At 37.7% G+C, this 14,385-nt stretch overlaps 1 long non-coding RNA gene across 1 annotated transcript; it reads left to right on the top strand.

The window, feature by feature from the left end:
• Positions 1-789: 789 nt before the first annotated feature.
• LOC114002423 lies at positions 790-10,229 on the top strand. Its single transcript, XR_005564350.1, has 5 exons — positions 790-823; positions 5,138-5,343; positions 7,342-7,550; positions 8,663-8,825; positions 9,178-10,229. It is a non-coding gene; the product is annotated as an uncharacterized LOC114002423 (long non-coding RNA).
• The last annotated feature ends 4,156 nt before the right edge of the window (positions 10,230-14,385 follow it).

Raw genomic sequence — 14,385 nt, 5'->3', positions numbered from 1 at the left:
TTGACAAAACAGTTGCTATTAGACCCCACATTCACAGAGACTGTGTTGCTGTGGTTTTGGGTACCCTCATTGCAGAGGAATTTGGACTGGATGATCTTTAAAGGTCCCTTCCAACTCAAACCATTTTATGATTCAATGATAATGTTGATTCATCTGAAATATCTACTGTTCTGGGCAGAAGAGTCACATAAAATCATGTTACTCAGTTATTTTATTTTCTGCTACTCCAGATCTAAACAATGAAGCTGCCTCCAAACGGTTCTAGTATTCCTAAGGGCAGGCCAATGATTTTGACTTTAGTGCTGAGGTTTTTTTAAAAAGACTAAAGCTTTAAGTATTCTCGCAACCAGAAATGCTTTTGAATGTGCTCGTGAAGGAAAGGAACACAAGGCCCCAGATACTTCTTGGGACAATATTTGAGATGATAATGTACGTCTGCTAAACTGCCTGCCTTCAGTATCACATCTCAACAACAGAAACAATGGATCTAAATATCTCACTAACAGAAACAGGAGTGCATGCAAAGGCAGATGGTGCACCTTTAAAACACCTAGACAGTGCTCCCAGTGAAGTCATTCCAACACATGCTCAGATATGGAACATTAAAACACCATTGGCAGATCCAGATGTATTTTATCTTGGCCTTGAAGATTCTTTTCCTTCACATCCCTAAGTAACTACAATGTTTTGAGAGCTCCAAAACTGAGCAAATAGAGAGATTAACCAAGGTTATTTTACTTCTCTGCCTTCCCAGATATGCCAGGCTGGGTATATGCCCATGTGTGAGAGGCTACCGCCGCCCACATATCCATGAGGGTCTGAGGTGAGTGGCACAGGCATTGGTTGGTGCTCTCTGCTGTGAGACAATCTGCACAACAGTGAAAATACTGAGTTGTGGCTTCTCAAACACCACCTCACATGCCCTGTTCCTGTTCTCGTGCAGAGAAGGTAGCCATTTTTTAAGAGAAGAAGTTAAGAACACCCTTATGAACTTCACTGAATATCTCACAAGCCATGAATGGCCTGCAATTTTTCTAAGGAAATCATAAACTTTTTCAACACACCTGTCTGAGAAAGAACAATTTAGAAATAAACTGATCTTTTATTTCTATGATTCGAACTGATGAATTTGACTAAAAAGGGTTTGAAATCTTTTTGGCACTCAAACAGCAGCAAATTTGTTAGAAAAAAAACCAATTTTTGTAAACCTTTCCAGTCAATGGCTCATGATAAGATTCACATTGCTTTTTAATCTTGTTTATTTTTATACTATCCTCTTTTCAGTTATCTTTAGGCTTAATTTTGCTCCTTTTTATTAAGTCCATTTTCATAACAAATGTTATTTCATCTTTATAGGCAAGATTTTATGATATCCTGACTCTTACTGGTGTGTAAATAGTATGGTTATGTCACTGTTGAATTAATTATTTTTAGTTCATATTGAAGTAATGAATGAAAATTTGGATCACAAATAAGAGGGAATCAATGTGGGGAAAGAATGCCACCAGAAAAATGTTTAGTCACCATGAGACCCTGGAGTATTTTCCATGAAGTGTGATTATACAAATGCAAGGCAATGAAATGGGGTTTGTTTGTACCAAAAAAAGATATTACCAGAATCATGATAAAGATGGGATCACTTCTTGAGGCATTCCTCAATGGGAACAAAAAGTGACAAGACATGCTAAAAACGTGAAATGTTATGTGAAATGGAGTTATTCTCTCATAGAGCATTACTCAAGAAACATTAAAACTGTTTCCTTGTACAGATCTTTCATCGTTTAGGTAACAAAGTGCAGGAGTATTCTAATAGCAAAAGCCTGATATAGCCATTAATAGTGATTAGGGAGAGGTGGTACTCTTAGGGTCCTGTAATGTGGGGTGAAAATGTCATCAGTTACAGTGTAAAACAGCCTTGAACGAACTTTGATATTTGGCCTAATGATCATGGCTGATAAAAGTTCTGGTTTGTGAAAGTCATTGCTGAATGTAAGTGTGAATGTACTGTTCAGAAACGTTATCATAACACAGTCTTAGCAACTGTCTTGTTTTAAGATGTACAATCAGAAAGACATTTTTCTTTTATGTGAATTTCAGGTCATTTAAGTACCCTAAAAAACCTCATTCCTAAACTGTGAAATGTATTTAATCCATTGTCTTGTATAGTTTCATCTTTATCTGAGTTTCAAACTCTGCAAAGCTCCAAAATTCTTGGTAGTAAGGAGTTTTCTTAGTGAGTGACAAGAGTGAAAACTTCCATTTTTTTTTAAATCATCACCATGTCAGTTAAACAAACAAATGTTTTCTCAGCATTTTCTGAAGATGAACTCCTACAACGTCTTTCTTCATTGGGCCAGGTACTTTCATAGATTTCCACCAAAATCAGAGGGGTTCAGTTAGTGCAGTGATCTGAGCTGGTATCATACACTGCAGATTCAACACCTTGCTCAGGCAATGTTGCCGCTGATCTTGTTCTTGCTACCACAATTTTTCAAAGCAAGCAATGAATGAAATTGTTCAACAGAGGCTAAAGATGAAAAAAGGAAGGTCTAATTAGACACATTTTCACAGGATAATGTGAACATTGCAAGTTTATTTGGGAAACGTCATAATATAGGATTATTAAAAAAATAAGACCTCTAGTTTAGGAAGTCCCAAAGCTTCAGATTGCTCAAATCTGGATGCCAACACTAGCTTTGCTTTTGCTATTTCTGTTCTGGGAGCTGTTATTGGAGCAGGAGACTTGCTTAGATGCATCTTTGGTTTGAGCCAATACAAATGTCCTAATGTATTTACATCTTCTTCTTCCTAGAATGGGCATGGTAGAGATACAGAGCACTAGTCAAAAATAAAAATAAAGTTCTGTTTTTCAAGACTTTGTCATCCAAGACAAGGGACAGATGGAAAGAGGCAGGTGGAATTCCTGACCAAAATTCCCATTACTTTCCATTCCCAGTGTTCTGTTACTCAAAATAATAAAAAACTCCAAGTAAATTCCTTTTCCTCTGTATCACCACTGTGTATTTCTGAAGGCCTGAAGGAAGACCCTTTCAAAGCCTTGCATGCTTTGGTGCATATCCTGTGTTATGTGGGCTCAAAAAAACTTGGTGTGATAGCTGCCAGCGTGGGAACCAGGGACAAAGCTGTGTCTCTAATAAAGAGTGTGACTTAATGCACTAATAAAGAATCTTGAGAAAATACAAAATTAAGAAATCCGAAGCAACAGAAGAGGAAACAGGTGATATAACAATCAAAACCAAAAAAAAAGAAAGGTGAGAAGAAAGGGTTAATGTGTCAAAGTCTTCATTGGACTAAGGGATTGTTCCTGCTCTTACCCACTTTCTTTCCCAGAGTGGCTTGTGATGAGACTTACGTGTCCCCTCCAATGAGCTGTCTGTGTGTCACATGGAGATTAGATTACTCCTTCACTCAGCAACCTCATCCAGGCAGCTGCCATGGCCCACTACCCATAAAAAAAGCCCTATTTTCACTCTTGCTAGTGATGTTTCCCACACCGGAGAGTAGCAGAGAAAGTGAACAGTAAAAAACTACTTGGAGTGTCTCTTTGGAGACAGTGGGCTGTGTACAATGGTACATGGGCAAGAGAGACTCCTCTGTTACCTTCATGGGCTCAGGAAAGCTAAAAGATGTGTGGAAGAGCAATTCAGAAATATCCTCACCTTCAGTAATCAAGGATCCCACTCCCACAGCCACAGAGGAAACTCTGCAGGGAGTTGCTGTACTTGCCATCTGCATGCTCCACATGCAGCTTTCAAACCTCTGCCACCTCCTCCTCAAGTCCACAATAGGTTTACTAGACTTAACTCTGTGTACAAAGTGTACTTCTTTTTCTGGTTCCTCTTCCAAATATCTTCATTAGTGGGATAAGAATCATCTCATTCTAACTTGCTCTTTGCAAAATTAAAATGCTACTTTAGCTGTATTTTATTCATACTGAAATAAAGTTTATGTTTTTTCGAAAGGAAAAATACATCAGCTCTAGCCACCTACTGAGCTGCCATATTTCATGCCTAGAGGATTCATCAAGCACCTGGTGATTTTTCAGAAAGACAAGGAAACCTACTTGTATTTTCATCAATTTTGGGTGAAAAAAATCCCAACCATAGACAGTTGAAAATCTGAGTCCCAAGAAAGAAAAAAACCCTCAAACTATGAGAGAGTTTTAAAAATCCATGTTTCTTTAAGATGCTGGTTTTAGACTCCTAAAGAAATTTTTAAGACAAATTCCAAACATTTCTCCTCACTCTAAAGGCAAGACATTGCAAACTATTACATCACCTTAGTAAATTCACAGATGCTTTTGTTTGTGTTGTTAATGTTACTACTTAACAGGATTCACGTGAACTTCCAGGAAGAAGGTTTACACCTACTTCACTTATCAAGAGGAAAGAAACTGAATAAAACCCATCTTGCTTTACCTCATTCCTTCAGGTTTACAGCCAGGATATTATGCAGCTTTGTGGTTTCCAAGCTGTAGTGAAATTCAGAGCTAAAACCCTGCAGCTATATCCAAGGAGACTTTTGGGAGCATCTTCAGCTCCTGTGGGAGCTGTTCTATCCCATTAAGCAGGATGCTTCAGCAGAGCTTCCATTCTCACCCAAAAGCTGTCCAAGTCTTCATACTTCAGTACCTGTTACAGGGGGGGTTTGTGCATGTAAAGATGTGTAATATCTGCAAGCATATTGTTAGTTCATTTTTACTTCAGTATTTCCTACAAGTTAAGCTTCACATTATTACTCACTAACTCATCAGTAAACTGATGCCTGATCAATTTACTGCTGGTGGGTAGGCTAGGTAAGTCGTGAGAAAAATGGAGTCACTCCTTTTTTAAATGACTTAAAGTAATTAATGCCCACTGGAGTATCCACTGCGTCTCTAGGTAGTGGTTCTGGTGGTAAGTAATCCTCCTTGTTAAAGATGTATATCTCATTTCCCCTCTAAATGCATTTGCTACAGTACCTAGCTATTTGAATGCGTTATGTTTATATGGACAAGACTAAAACCCTCACAACTCTTTGTCCCCTTTTACCCATTAAGATATTAGGAGATAGGCCACAGTCACTGTTTCTTTTCCTTGCTTGATAACTAACGTTCTTCAGTTGCTCTCTAATGCAGCTCAATGTCAAAAAGTCAAGGCAGCAGAAATGGCTCTGAGTTGCCAGGAGTCATTTTCCCCTCAGGCCAAGGAAGGGAATAGGTCCATCATGTGTTGTCTAATGGCTGTGCAGGTCTGTTCATTACACCAAGAAGATCAGTACTGCAGTGCTACCCTCGGTTCTGGAGTCCCCCGTCTGGAAAGGATGGGATGGATCACAGAGTGAGTAAGTGCTTGGGATTCTAAAGATATACCTGCAGTATTACATTTTCACATATTATGATCTTAAATTATAAGAAGGGTAAGAAATTCTTTTATTGTGGTATAGTAGGAAAAGTGTTAAGGAAAAAGTTAATTGATAGTGGTGTTAACTTTTTTCCTTTTCCCCGATGTGCAAAGAAATAACAAGAACCAGCATCTTGGAGCTGAAGTCATACACATTCAGCCTTGAAATCAGATGTAATTTCCTTGCAATTAAGTTAATTTCCAATTGGAGAGATTACATAGAGAAGAGATACGTTTTCCATTGCATTGGAGTCTTTTAAATGAGATTAGATGTCTTGAACACAAAATTCTTTCATTTGGCTTCTGGGAAAAATATACATGCATAGATTACATATAAAGGAAACTAGATAAGGTATTTAGAACAACAGGTTCTGGTCTCAGAGTTGATAAGTACAAATAAATCATTCCATTCCACTTACAATTTTTTTAAGAGGTTGGCAGAAACACAGCAAAGGCTGTGACACTGGAAGCAACATCCAAAAGCCAAGCAGTGTGGAGGAAGCAGTGCTTGCATCTATTAAGCTTTCTTTAATTTATCCCTAGTTCAGATTTCAGTGGTGTTGGAAATAGCTGTATAACAAAAACTGGTTTTGTCTTCAGTGCTTGTGATACCATATTAGGATGAGCTACTTTTTAAAGACAAATACTGTAATCCTTTACAATTTGTTTTCCTTGCTATAACTTCAGATGATACACTTAAATTACTTTAATTGCTCAGCTGTGAATTCACACACTTTATTATGTTAAATTTTTCATTTAAAATTTATGACTGTTTTAGAAAAATTACTGCATTCTTGATGCCTGTCTTTTACCTGACATTGCTGGTACATATTCTCAATTTTGTAAGGCTTTTTTTGTCTGGATTGGTTTATTTTTCTCAATTACATCTTATTGTGGGCATTCAGTAAGAGCAGGCTGTGAAAATTTTTGTAGCAGATCTGGTAGGTTTACTTTCAAATAAATTAGTTATAGAATGAACTGTGCAGTAGTGCAGTCCTCTGTACTTAGAACTGATCTATCAAAGCAGTGAAGTCAAATTTAATTGCTGTTTATGAAGAAAACTGATCTGTGCTCTTTCAGGGGTCTGAATTCCAGGGCCTTATTAGTAGTCAGTTTGTTTGCCCATGTGCCACAGAACTGTAATATCTCTTTTACAAGTCCATTTTCCTCCTCAGCAAGTGTCAGAGACATGGAAGTCTCCATTCCTTCTTGCTTCCCAGTGATCCCTAAATAGCAATACACTGTGTAAGAAAAAACAATTTTGTGTCTCAGTTACCTAAATTTCATTGCAAGCTGTCTGAAAGGTTTTTAATTTCCTCCCTTTCTCCTCCTTGCTAAAAAGCATACTGTGGTAATATGCTGTGTCCGTTCTACAAGTTAAAGTTTCCTACCACTCCGTTTCTTTTGCTCCTTGAAAATCAGCCATACCGTCTTTGGCAGAATCATCTGTCTGCAAAGTAAAACATTTACAGCAAGCCCTCAATTTTCAAAATACTCTGCAGCCTTTTATCCACATCATATCCATTAAAATCAATTCCTGAATCAAAAAACATGCTCTTATTGTTAGGAAACCTTTCTCATTGAGTGATTGTTCTGGGTACACCAGCTTACTATGCTGAATCTGCTATTTGATGTATCAAAATCACCTGTAAATGATAATGCACTCACTGAATATGTTATTTTCCTCTCTACTTTCTGTCAACACAAAGTGTCTCTTATTTAGCTTTCTCTATGCCTTTTAAGACTCCTGCTAGTATGATATTATTTTATTTCTTAGGCATTATAAATACCTATATTATATAATATATGAATTATATAATATTCTACATATTTATTAAAAATATATGATGGTAGAAATCACAGACATGCACTGAGATATATATATATATCTCACATAAAAAAACAGAAGGCTAACTCTACTTTCTTGTGACCGCTTAAGGGCTGTGAGCGCTCAGTGCAGTAGGAGATGTTTGGAGAAACGTTGGTGTTTAGTGCCTCCAGTGTCAGCACTGAAATTTAACCACCTAAATGCCAGATCCTGCACCTATGACAGAGTAACACCTGGTACAAGTACAAAATGGGAGCGGAGTGGTTGGAGAGCAGCCCTACAGAGAGAGATCTGGGGGTGCTGGTCAGCAGCAGCTCAGTGTGAGTCATCAGTGAGCCCTGGCAGCCAGGAGGGCAAACACCGTTCCTGGGGTGCATCAAACATAGTATCAGCAGCCAGGCAAAGTAGGGGATTGTCCCACTGTATTCAGCATTAGTGTAACCTCATGTCAAGTACCATGTGCAGTATAAGCAAATTAAAGGTTATAATGAAGGCCAAGAGCATTGAGTCTTATTTTATGACATAGCCTAACCTCTGACAGAAAACTGCCATTTAGATAGCATACCTATACTAGAAACTGACATTCTGAACGCAGTTATAATATTTAAGTGAAATTCACACTTATTCCCAGATGTATCTGCAACCAAGGTATACAAATACCCTGATTTTTCTTTTTATTGACAAAAGCAGAAAAAAAATATAATTTTTTTTTCTGAAAAGTAGTTGAAATTAAAGGCAAGGACAAAAAACTGTTTCTTAGCTTTGCTAAAGGGATCAAATGGTAGGTTTTTTCCGCAAGGAAAAATGTCCTTTATAATAGTATTAAAGGGTCTTAAGACACTGACAGCAGAAGCATCACTGATGTTCAGACAGACATCTCAGCAGAAATAGTTGCAAGAGATTGACTTACTGTAACAAGAAAGGCAACCTTCTGTCTTGAAACTGTATTATCAAGGTCAACCTTTTATTAATGTTCAAAAATTCAAGTATCTTGATGAAGTCCCCCCTTCCTTCCAAATCATGACACTATTTAAAAGATATTCTATGACATAAGACCAGCTACCTTAGGGCATATTAGCTATATGTCCCCCTCCCCTGCCCCGTGATGTTTTGTGCATGGTTTGCCACAATTTCCCCCCATCCCTTCATCTGTGTTTCTTATTGTTCTTTCAAAGGCAGCGCGGAGGAGACTGAAAATGATTTAAACTTCATCCCTCTCCTCCTCCTCCCCACACATCTTCCTTTATATACACTGGTGTGTAGATGAAGGTTACAGGCACTGTTTGCAAGACAGGAATTTACAGACTGACTGTAAGAAAGCCCCCCCTTCACCTGCATCCACACTGATACTCATTGGCCACAGCCTGAAACTAAGAAAACATTAGAAGTGCAAATACTGAAAGGAATAAGTCTGCTTTTTGTGTTTTGCCAGGCATAGGTTCAGAGCAAAATGAATGTACGCTTCTGAAAGAACAGTTGCTAAAATCAACAGTGAGAATTGAGAATCTGATTGACTTCAGTGAACCCTCAGCAATGCCCTTTCTGCTTAAAGATCTGCTATAAAAATAAGATCTCCTCAAATGCATAAAAATAAGGTACTTGCATTGTATTGACTTAAAGTTGCCTCAGAAATATTTCCTTTTGAATCTCAGTTCTGATTATAATTGCACTATACTTTCACACTGCATTTATTTCTGGTATAGCAGCATTGCCATGACAACCCCAAATTATGTCAATATATATGCATGTTTGAGCTAATTCTTTATGAAAGAATTAAAAAGAGAAAAACTGAATCAAGAGCAGGGCTAGAGAGCACTGCCTGTGTCACACGCACTGTAGGAAATCTGTACAAATTCTAGAGCATTTTTCACTAGAGTTGCAATAAAAGACACAAATTTTTTTTTCTTTTTATTTTTTTTTTAATTCCATCTTTCTTATTTCATTTAGCTACAGTCCTAAAAGAGAGCTTGGCTGAAGTCAGCTGTATTACAACAGGTCTGGATTTCACTCATGGGGAACATAGCTTTTCCTTTACACTGAACAATCAAATTTGCCAAACTTGTCTCTGGCAGCCAGACTTGACCAAGTGCAGTTGCTGCAGTACAGAAAGAAACAGTCCGAACTCAGCATTTATGGCTGTGCAGAGATCCAGAGATTGTCACAAGGAGATGAGGAGGAGCCCCCTTCACCATTTTGTTCGTCTCCCTCCCCTCAGCCAGCAAGTGGCTAATTCTATCCCCAGAGCTGTCCACAATTCTCCACTGTAAACATCAAGAATGATAGACCATCCCTATCTCTTTGCACTGACTGTATGAAATTTTATGGACCATCAATGCTCTTAAGAGCACTCTGGAAATGGAATAGTATCATCACTCAACTCCTTGTAGGACCAGTTGTGAGAACAGTTTTGAGCAAAACTGGATGAAGCAGTAGTTTTAGTCTTAGTTTAGGTTTCTGGGGGCTATGCAACAGTCTTGCAGACATTCATGACTCTTCAGAGACCAGAGGAAAAAACATAGATGATGATGATGATTAATAATAATAAATTAATAATAATTATATAGTCAAAATATTAAAAAGGTTGCTTTTATTTCTCTGTGAGAATTAAAATGTTGACCTTTCCTTTAGTCTGATTTATTTGACTCAATAAAGTGACTTAACAGTAAGTAGAGTAGGGTAACTGTACACTAAAGTGGGAGGAAAAATCAAATGTCAGATAAGAATTGCCTGAGCAAAAGAATGTAAGACCATCTTTTAAGTCATGAAAGGAGTCAAAGTAAGGTTGCCAAGGAAACCTTAACTTTGCTTTTCCTACGTTGTTTTTTTTTTTTAATTGTGAACTTAGCCTCCTCATTGTGCCAAAATTAATGGGAATTTTGAGTCCTATCAATTAGTCTGTGGGTTTTGTCTTTCTTCTTTGTCGCTGTTCATTTGTCATATGATATATTAGAATCTGAACATACCTTTCTGAACATCATTTATGCTATGTACAGGGAAAATGATAAGGTAAAAGAAAAAAGACCTCTCAATAGTCATTTAAGGAAAGAGAGGCCCATAAAAAATGGAAACACAGTGGCCTGTCTGTATGGCTTTGAATAACACCCTTCCCGAGATAAAACCATATTGATTGGACTGATTCTAGATAGCTGACTTTGCAGCACCATCTGCATGCTGTAGCAATCTATGATTCTAATTATTTGGAATTGTTATTCAGGCTGATAAATTGTATGAAGGATTTTGTTTTCCATCAAGTCATTCTTCATTCAGCACTGATAGCATCATAATTAAGTAGCAGTTGCTGGCTCTGAATGTGGATAATTCATAGGAATTATTTCTAATAAACAAACAACATAGAACGTATCAAAACCCATCCTTAAAACGTAATCCCTTGCTCTGTGGGCTGGATCTATTCCCTCTGATACAACCTAATCAGACAAAAAGCAGAGGAGGTATTTGCACATTTCGGCTTTCCTGTTCTGTGAGCTTTGTTAGGAAGTGTTAAACGTATTAAGCTGAGATGCCTGCTCTTTATTAACAAAGAAATTACATGCTGTAGGAACACATGGAATGAAGATAACCAGGACACTGGGAAACACAAATGTGTTGGGGTCATACACTAACAGTACTTATTAAGTAATCAATTTATCATGAACTGCATCATACACTGAAAGTCAGTGTTCACTTTGTGATTGAAGTATTTACAATAGTAAGAAGTATTTACAGTAGTAAGATTATTCAATGCCAGCTACACAGGGGACCATTAATTCCATTCAGTTTCAAAGGGCACAACACACTAAATAACTGGGAAGTCCAGAACTGGCCAGTTGCCATCATTAAGGTTGTAGGCACAAGGAGTTTAAAAGTATAAAAGACCTTCTACATGCATTGTATCATAATAATTTCACACAGCTTTCAAGGGCCATTTAATGATCCTTCATTATGAGGTAAATATTGGTGTTTTCTATGAACCTCAATAGACAGGCACTATGAGATGGTGAAAAAGAATCCTTTTTCTATAGCATCTATGAACTGTGGAATTGGATGGTAAATTTTTTCTGGAAGTGGTTTGTTTAAATAAAAGTGCAATTTAAGAGCAACATGTGCAATATTGTCTTTTATGAACTTTATAGAGATAGTGGATTTAGTGAATTTTTCAATCTTGAATACTTTCTGGCTTCAAAATTCTATCACTCACTAAGGAAAAGACAATATGCCTATGAAGCTTGTATAGTCTAGGCTCCTGTAGCCTTTTAGCCTATGTAATGCTTCTAAATATTGCATTAAGTATTCAGGTCAGTAGCACATAAGCATAGGCTGTTTCTGTCCTTGATTTGATCTACAAGGCAGTTCAGGCCAGTGAGTTGTATCCATATTTGTCATATTTACATTTATTCAGTTAATTCCACTGGAGAAAATGTTGACTGTATTTAGCCCTTCTATTTAAATTCAATCGAGCTGAATAATACTGGATATTATGTGGCTATATGGGTTCATACTATCAGGCTATTAAATATAATGTATTGGATTATTAAACAGCTACAGCAAAGTGATTTGTAGCTTACCATTGCAAATTGTGTGCAATTTTCTTCCTACAGTTTATTAAAGGAGAGCACTCCTTTTTTTATGTAAGTGTGTATCTTATTTTTCTGGTATTTTTGGACCTGGTGCTTATCTTCTCCCCTCCTCTGTTCTTAAAAAGATAAAAAAAGGGGGCGAGCTAGAGAAAAGAAGAGAAAATGTTTAACTTCTTTCTTCTTTGTTTCTTTTCCTCCATGCAGGTAGCTTGGGACTTTAAACTACAAACTGTCATTGACTAACCTTCATCTCATTAAGCAGGTTCTCAAAGGATTGCTTTGTTTTGCAGAACACATTCCATTTTCCACCTTCATTAGCAAACTACTAAATATTTTACTTTGTCACAAGACTAGAATGTATAAACAGATGCATCTTCCTTTCTTTCTGACTCTATCTCTTCAAAACATATTCTGATAATCCTCAAAGAAAACCTAGATGGATTTCATCAATTTATTACTGTCAGTTGGCAGAGAGGTAAGATACAGAGTAAGAAAAAGAGAAAAGGAATTTTTTTAAAGGAAGAGGTTTTGTGGGTATAAATATTGCGTTTAGGGGGAAAAAGCAAACCACAGTGGCAGTTCACCATGGCCATAGTAGTGTTGGAGGTCTGCAAGTATTTCTCTGAAGCATCATGCAGAAGGTTCCTCTTCCCACCCCGTGGGCTGTTGAACATACTACTTTGCAATGTGCCACCTTTCCTTGCAATACATAACATGTCCTGACAATTTTCAGTATTGCAGGCAAACAGATTTACTAGACTTGCTTTACATACGAAATGAGATAATGAATTAAAACCCCAAACCATTTTCCATTTGAAAGTTAAGGGGAGTATTTTCATTTATTTCAGTGGAATATAGATCAGGCTTTTTCTTTCAAACTAAAAAAGCTTTCTTCTCATTGAAAGACAAAATTTACCATATATAATGTGATTAATGCCAAAGTCTGCGTCTGCTGGAGGGGTTTCAGTATCTGTCAAAGCACAGTATTTCATTGAAAGGTAGGTGGGCCTGGTGGGCCTGGGTTGATGGTCTATTCTACCTCCCATTTACAGGCAGGACCCACTACCCACTCCTGGTCAGGTGGCACTGGGAAAAGTGCAGCATGTAAACACAGAATGGTTGAGTAAAATAAAATAACAAGAAAAATATCTTGTTTACATTTTGCAATAGGCCTCCAAATTTTAAGACTTGAGAGACAGCTAAAGGAATGTGGAAAATAAGGACAGTACTTATGCATTTTTAATATTTTTAATACCCTGGGTTTCTCATAGCCATATGTCCTTCAAATGCACATCACTCACATTGTATGTCCAACTGCACATTGCCCTGCATTTTCAGTTACTGTCCATCACCATCCATAAGTGACGTTCCTGACGCTTAGAACTGAGAGAAACAAAGTTCACTCTTTATCCCTCTCTTCATGCTTAACTAGCAGGTTTCTTAAGTTTCTTCTGGACATTTGAGAAACAGAGATAGTTTCTGCGCTTGCAACCCGGGCAGCTTGGCCTGACAAAGGGGAGTAGGATATTATTACTCTGTAAGGGCTGGAAGGCATTACTATGGGTCCCAAGCACAAACACAGTTAAACCACAGAAGATGAGGAGAATGAGCCATGTGAAGTAAATGTTTCCTTTTATTCCTTTATTAAGCAAGCTCTTGGGAAATTCTTTTTTATTGCTTGAGGCTGCCACTTGATTCAAGAAAGCCCACTGAGCCTTTTATTATCAGGTTCATTTTAACCAGCATTTTGCTTCAACAGTACTCCAAATGCTTTATTATCTATTTTTATTAAGCATTACAATGAGAAGGTAAAACTGATTACGCCTCTCCCATGCACTGCAGATTGGCTTGGGCTTGTGCATTGTAATGAGCTCATTCTGCCGGCCTCCCACAGTGGCCACAGCTTTGCCAGTGAGTGGAGCAGGGGTTATAAACTTTGTGTTTTATTTTAGGTTGATTTGCATTGTTAGTGAAAGCTGGAGTGACGATTGTTATAAAAAGGAGACAGGCACTCAGGAGATTAATACGCAAGTAGAAGTAAAGTTTAGTAAGCCTTAGATTACCATCCTAACAACATTTTTAGCAGGGGATTGAACACATTGCTACTTGGGAATTTAAAAACGGTGGGGTAAACTCTTCACTGACAGTCTCAGCACCTGTGGCCTCCAGGATAAAACATGCTTTTACTGCAGGGAGAACCTGCTCCACAGTCACATCATGTCCCCTTATTCTACCATTTTCAAAGCAGTGCAAGAAAAAACCCCAAAAGCTTTTAATGAATGTGTTCGATAGTTGGAATAGTTTTCTGAAGGGTTTTGACAAGTTTTATCTTCAAATCGTGTATCATTTTTTGCTCCTCATTGTTGATCTGCAAATCTTCAAACTAAGAGATTTAGGGATTTCCTAGCTGTAGCCCAGTCATATTCAACAGGGAGCTGGCGTTCCCAGGCTGCAGGAAAAAGGATCACAGGTCTGTCTGCAAAGGTCTTACCCATGTGTCTGTGCACTACAGCCTGTAATGCAGTTCAGAGGGGGGGAAATTTGTTAAAATCTTCGTGAACAGGAAAATATCTTCTGTGAA

Source organism: Pipra filicauda, unplaced genomic scaffold (assembly GCF_003945595.2).
Source record: "Pipra filicauda isolate LSUMZ 115617 unplaced genomic scaffold, ASM394559v2 scaffold30_size5312502_pilon, whole genome shotgun sequence".
Taxonomy (NCBI): Eukaryota; Metazoa; Chordata; class Aves; order Passeriformes; family Pipridae; genus Pipra; species Pipra filicauda.
Note: the sequence above shows the minus strand (reverse complement) of the source record. Positions and strands in the feature narration are given on the sequence as shown.